We start from the raw sequence: 6,692 nt of genomic DNA, 5'->3' as shown, positions 1-6,692 counted from the left end.
CTCTTAATTAATTGGCCTCTCAGAGGTGGTAAGACAACTCCCACCTGTTTATGCTCTCTGTATGTGTGTATATATATCTCCTCAATATATGTTCCATTCTATATGCATCCGAAGAAGTGGGCTATAGTCCACGAAAGCTTATGCTCTAATAAATTTGTTAGTCTCTAAGGTGCCACAAGTCCTCCTGTTCTTCCTTTTAACCAGGACTCTACTTACAAAAGTTTTTGAAATGTATGAGTCTAGCCTCACCTTGGGTTTCTTTAGCTGGAGCTCACACTTGTACTTGACTTGTGAATGATCCAACAGGAGGCAAGATAATAGTAGAACCTCAGAGTTATGGACACCTCAGGAATGGAGGTTGTTTGTAACTCTGAAATGTTCTTAAGTCTGAACAAGACGTTATGGGATGTTTCTCAGGGTGGATTGCTCGAAGCGGGAGCTCACAGCTTTGCCTGTGAACTTCAGCATCTTCACCTCCTACCTATAAGTGGCTGCCCAGCAAGTGGGGGTGGGGACTGGCAACTGATTCTAGCCCCCTGGCTGCAAGCGTGATGAGTGAGGCACACTGGGGCACTATGGCGTCAGTGAGCACGCGGAGCAGGCTGTGGCCCTTTAAAAGTGAGCTGCTCCTCCAGAGCACAGCGTGCAGGCAGAAGATTGGGCTCTGGTTCCAGCAGCTCACACTCCAGGCCAGGTTCCAGCAGGAGCTGGGGAAGTTTCTTTTCCCGGGCTTGGACTAAGCTTGCAAGTTTGTCCCCTTCCTGGCCAGGGGGGAGGGGACACTGCACCTGTGGCTTACAGAAAAGCAGCGCAGACCCCAGCATTGCTCCTGCTCTGCTTGCTTGGGGGCTCACAGCTGCGTTTGTGAACTTCAGTGTCTTCACCTCCTACCTGCACGTGGCTGCCCCCCATGTGGCAAGTAGGGGGTTGGGGTGGGGAACAGGCAGCCCAGATGTGCCTACTTTTAAGATGAACTACAGGCACAGTACAGTATTTGCTAGGGTTTGGGGGGTTTTTTGGTCTCCACTGCTGAATGATTGCTTACTTCCAATTCCATGTGGTGTCCGGTTCACCAGTCACTCCATAACTCTGGTGTTCGTATCTTTGAGGTTCTACTATGTTTCAAAACCACCAACCTCTTGCAGTAATGCAGCTGAGATAAGAAAAGACTGTTTTTGAGATCATGGCATAAAGGAGTGGAAGATATACTCCCTAGCCACAGCATGACAACTCCTCTAGGCTTCTAAGGCAGGGAGTTACCTACTTCTGTGCTTGTATAACACCTGATGTTAATTAAGGTACGAGGCACTGATGTTAACTGAAGTCTCTGGGGATTACAACAATATGAATATGAAAAAATTACAATAAAAGCCACCACCCTGTTGTGTGTGAAAAATGCCTCACTGTCTATTGATCTAAGCAAACAGTGGTAAGATTTGTCCAAAATTGGGTCTGGCACTGTGTGTTGTAGATAAATCTCTGATAATTTTCATATGACTTTACATTGTGCCTCTTCATATAACCTTGTGGTGGGTCTACCCACGTGTGACCTCTGTTTTCATGGGACTTTGTATCAAAGCCTCATTTAGAAACTTTGCATTGCCCTTGGTAGAATATTATAGCCCCTAAGGATAGAATAAGATAGAAGAAAAATTTCTTTTTGCTAGCAGTAGAACAAGAGCTCTCCCCCCGCCCCCACTCTTAATCAATTGCCCTGTTGAATGAATGAGGTGTGGATGAGCAAGGCATGAAAGGCAGCACCTCCAGACAGCCTCAACTGTTGGAGAGGGGCTGGGAGCCAGACCCAAGGACAATAAAACGTGTCAAGTGGGCTCATTAAAGACAAGCAGATATACTGACGGCCTCGGGGGTTAGAAGCAAGCACCTTCTTTTGGAAACACCCTCTTTGCAGCATTGGGACAACACTCAAAAGAAAGCAGCACAAAGGACCAATGGACACAGACACAGAGTTTGAATCTGGTATAGATTTGCATAAGAGGAAAGCTGCTATAAAAGTAAGGTGTCTTGCAGAGGACCCCAGGTCTCGTCTTGTCAACATGGGAGCATCGATCCGGATCGGCAGAAGCCCGGCTCCACCCCCTCCCCCATCTAACTCACTTGGCCAGTGAAGTTAAGGGGAGCAACTAATTGGTAACAACAAGACGGAGTGTGTTTGTGTGAGTGTAAGTGTAATATATTATATGCATATAATACAGTGTTAGTGAATACATGTATTACTAATAAATGTGGCGTTTTGCCTTACTCCCCCTGAAAAGATCCTGTGCAGTACTTTAAGTACAACAGTGTCAAGTGTCAGTGATGTGCACCAATTAAACAATAATAAATATAATTGGAGTATTTGCATTACTGTATTGCCTAGGAGCCTTAGTCATGGAGTAGCACCCCTTTATGCTAGGCAGCACTGTACAAACAGAGAACTGCTGTCTTTGGTTCTGTATTCGTGTCTTTCACATCTTCTCTCTTCTCAAATTTTGGAACAATCTTTCACTTCTTGTCTGTCGTGCGCTCTCTGTATTTTCTTTCAAAACTCTCCAAAAATATCATTCCATAAACCCTTCCTCAGTGGAAGTCCAAAGAAAAGAGGGAACAATGTGAATTGAAGTAATTAGCCCAAAAGTTGCTCTAAGCCAGTGGTTCTCAAAGCCGGTCCGCCGCTTGTTCAGGGAAAGCCCCTGGCAGGCCGGGCAGGTTTGTTTACCTACCGCATCCGCAGGTTCAGCCGATCGCGGCTCCCACTGGCCGCGGTTCGCCGCTCCAGGCCAACGGGCGCTGCAGGAAGGGCAGCCAGCATGTCCCTCATCCCACGCTGCTTCCTGCAGCCCCCATTGGCCTAGAGCGGCAAACCGTGGCCAGTGGGAGCTGCGATTGGCTGAACCTGCAGACGCGGCAGGTAAACAAACCGGCCCGGCCCGTCAGGGGGTTTCCTTGAACAAGCGGTGGCCCTAGTTTGAGAACCACTGCTCTAAGCTACATGGACCCTCTTGCAACTTCGATCAGAGTTTTTCAGTTGTTGGGGTGCATACTGACCACATCTGGTAATTTCAAATATTAAAGCCACTGTGCAAAATTCTATTTGTCCACCATAAGTAATTTATTTTACCTATATAACAGTTTTTCCACCATTGTCCTCATAGTATTAAAGGACAGTCAAGTAAATATTATGCTTACATGTTAAAGTTTCATGACAATTTTGCAAGGCTTCATTAAAGAATTAAGCCTCACAACACACTGGTGATTTGGGTAGGAATTATCATACGTCTTTCCTAAATCAGGAAACTGAGACACAGGGAAGTTAAGTGAGTTGCAAAATAACAATGAAGTCAAGAGCTTAATATTCAGAAAAGGAATGGTCATTTATGTGGGTAACAAGAAAATCAACAGTTACATTAGATAGGCCGATCTTGGAAACTAAATTTTTTTTTATTAATTTATCTAAATTTCTCTTCCCAGTTATTTATCATCAGGACAGAAAGGCTATCATAAATTTGATTTTTGCAAAATCAAGAGAATAAACTGTCTGAACAATCCACGTAACTGTTCATAATTTAGAAACAGGTAAGAAAGAAATAGATGCAATTAAATATCTGACATGACACTGTCAAAATTCTTCTGACTGTTAAATTTATTATAAGATGGAGAATGCCAAGACCATAATCAGAAATGACAATTTAATAATATTCAAGTTATTTTCAATTAGTTTAATTTTGCATTACTTAATGCAAAGTAGAACATTTATTTGACCATTTACTTCCGTTTTGTGTGCACGCATACACACCCACATTTACAGAGAGAGAGTGCATATGATGTAGACTGTCAATACATATTATTTATAGGACTTGTATTGTTATTACTCTGAATTTATAAAAAGGCTGAGAGTTTACAATTCCAAACAAGCCATAATACTGATGGTACACAACATTTAAGTGCCATGTTACAATCTTTAGCCAATTTGTACCATTCAAACAATAAGAGCCTGATCCAATACTCACTGCAGTCAGTGGGAATATTCTCATTTACTTTGATGAACGATGGCTCAGGTCCTAAGAGAACTGAAGAAAACTCTCTTTTAACATTTGTATTGTTTCTACTCTGACTGAAGAAAGATATATTTGTGAAAATCAAACCATCATTCCTCTCAAATAAACTCCTACAACTTTAGAAGAATAAGTGTGTGGTCAAATTACATTAGGTCAGGAAAACCTCACTCTCAATACAGAAGAAAGATTTTCAACCATAAAAGTATCCCTTGACTCATTCTTTTATTTGTTTGTCAAGCCCATATAATATTTTAGGGTTTATTTTCCTGAAAACAAGTACACCTCTACCCCGATATAATGCTGTCCTTGGGAGCCAAAAAAATCTTACCGCATTATAGGTGAAACCGCGTTATATCGAACTTGCTTTGATCCACTGGAGCATGCAGAGCCCCCCAGAGCGCTGCTTTACCGTGTTATATCCGAATTCGTGTTATATCGGGTCGCATTATATCGGGGTAGAGGAGTACTACTAGAAGATATTACATACTATATTTTCTTAACAATGAGCTGTCACAAAAGCATTACATTTCACTTACTTAACACAATATGCTGCACAACAAACAAAAAGTATCTGTCTGCTCACATGCCCCAAGAGAATGCCAAATGGATACAGTTATGCTATGACACTGCACACCCAACTCCCCCCGCCCCCCTTCCCACCCCCAAATCACATACATTAGGGATGAAACGACCCTAGTGGAGCATGACATCGGCCCATGTGGGACCCACATCATCCCACTTTTTGTGGGACTGGGAGATTTTTTTCCAGGCAATGTGAGAATCTCCATGAGTCGTCTCTTGCGGAAATTCTCCACACTGTCCTATCAGGGGGCAGGGTTTACCACAAACACCATTAGGAAAAAGGCTGTGGGACCTGCCCTCAAACCTAGGAAATCCCTGGGCATCTGCAGGAGGTTAGGCCCCGTTCTCCCACACTGGCATGGACACTAGCAGACAATCTGGCTCCATAGGAGCCATGCCATAAGCCAGCGGTTCTCAAACCGTGGATCGGGACCCCTAAGCTGAAGCCTGAGCCCCACTGCCCAGGGCCAAAGCCCGAGGACTTTAGCCCTGGCCATCCTGCCCGGAGAGGTGAGGCTCGGGCTTTGGCTGCCCCCGCCCAGAGCGGTGGGGCTTGGGTGGGCTCAGGCTTCAGTCCCCTCCTCCTGAGGTCGTGCAGTAATTTTTGTTGTCAGAAGGGGGTCGCGGTGCAATGAAGTTTGAGAACCCCTGCCATAAGCCCATCCCTAGCTGCAGCTGCTCCCTAACTCTTTGGGAAGCTACACAGACCAGACAGCACAGCCTATATGCTGGGGATTCTCTGTGAAGCCAAATACACATCACCTGCAGCCTGTCCACTCCTCACACCCCCAGCTCACCCAGCCTCCAATCCCATCACCTATGTGAACTCTAACTAGAGCTCTCCACAGGATCCAGGAGACTCGGGAGGTGACAGGGGGAGAGACTAACAATGGCATAGGCGTGGCTGAACCCTATTTTTATGACAAAGTTAAACTCTGGAATAGGCTTCCAAGGGAGGTTGTGGAATCTACATCATTGAAGGATTTTAAGAACTGAATGGACACATACAGCAGGGCCGTCCCTAGGGTGGTGGGAGGGCCCGGAGTGGAAGTGACAAATCTGTCACTTCTGGGACAGACCAACTGGGCCAATCGCACCAGCCCGCGGGGCCCCCCCAAAGCGTAGGGCCCGGAGCAGTCACCCCGATTTGCCATACCCTACGGACAGCTCTGCAGACCAGTCAGGGTGGTCTAGGTTTAGCTGGTCCTGCCTCAGCACAAGAAGCTGGACTAAATGACCTCTCAAGGTCCCTTATAGGTCTATGATCTGTGCGTGAAGTATCCCTTCCATGTGCAGATGTTGGTAGGAGGGAAACAACATGGTCAAGGGTCAGCTAAGTGATGTTTATTTTAGTCTGATATGATTTACTAAAAATAAATACCACTTACCTAACTCTTTTAGGGTTGACTCCATAGTCCAGGGTTGAGAGCTGTAATGTCACAAAATGAGTGTGTCTGGGGCACCAGAGTACACCAGCATGATTTTAGAAATCCTTAGAAAAAATAAAGTATGCTGTTGTCTATATGCAGAGTATCCTTTTCAGCCTAGTTAGTGGGACTACTATTGAACACATATGCTGAGTAAGTATTTTTCATTTCCAGTTTACTTTTAAAAGAAAACAAAACAAAACCAGTAAGAACAGGCAAATAAGCAGCAGTATAACAAGACATGCATGTAATACAGACAAAACAAGTTTGGTAGGAGAACAGGTTTAAGTTCCAAGCTTTTAAAGTATTCACAATTAAAAAAAAAATGACATACCGCTTTCATGTCAAAGAATCTGAACCATCATGAAACAACTTCAGACTGAACAGATCATGGCCAGCTACACAGCTAATGACAAACCATACTCTGGCTTCAGAGAGGTGCATAAATATTTACGGCAGAATATGGCCCAGTAGTAATATTGAACTGGAATGTTTTTTTTTCTCTCACAAGTTGTGATATGTAACAATTAAAATAGCAAATTTTAGATGATGGCATTTGACAAATACAGTTTTCAATGTATCTTTCTGTGCTGAAGTTTATATAGCATGTTGTAGGGGTCTCAGA

The 6,692-nt window shown here is 44.3% G+C and overlaps 1 protein-coding gene across 3 annotated transcripts in view; it reads right to left on the bottom strand.

Moving 5' to 3' along the window:
- The window catches only part of SLC49A4 (solute carrier family 49 member 4), a 163,074-nt gene that overhangs the window by 147,757 nt on the left and 8,625 nt on the right, over positions 1-6,692 (bottom strand). The gene's annotated exons all lie outside the window — the stretch shown is intronic.

This window comes from Chrysemys picta, chromosome 11 (genome assembly GCF_011386835.1).
Source record: "Chrysemys picta bellii isolate R12L10 chromosome 11, ASM1138683v2, whole genome shotgun sequence".
In the NCBI taxonomy this organism is placed as follows: Eukaryota; Metazoa; Chordata; order Testudines; family Emydidae; genus Chrysemys; species Chrysemys picta.
This window is presented reverse-complemented; position numbering and strand designations above follow the sequence as displayed.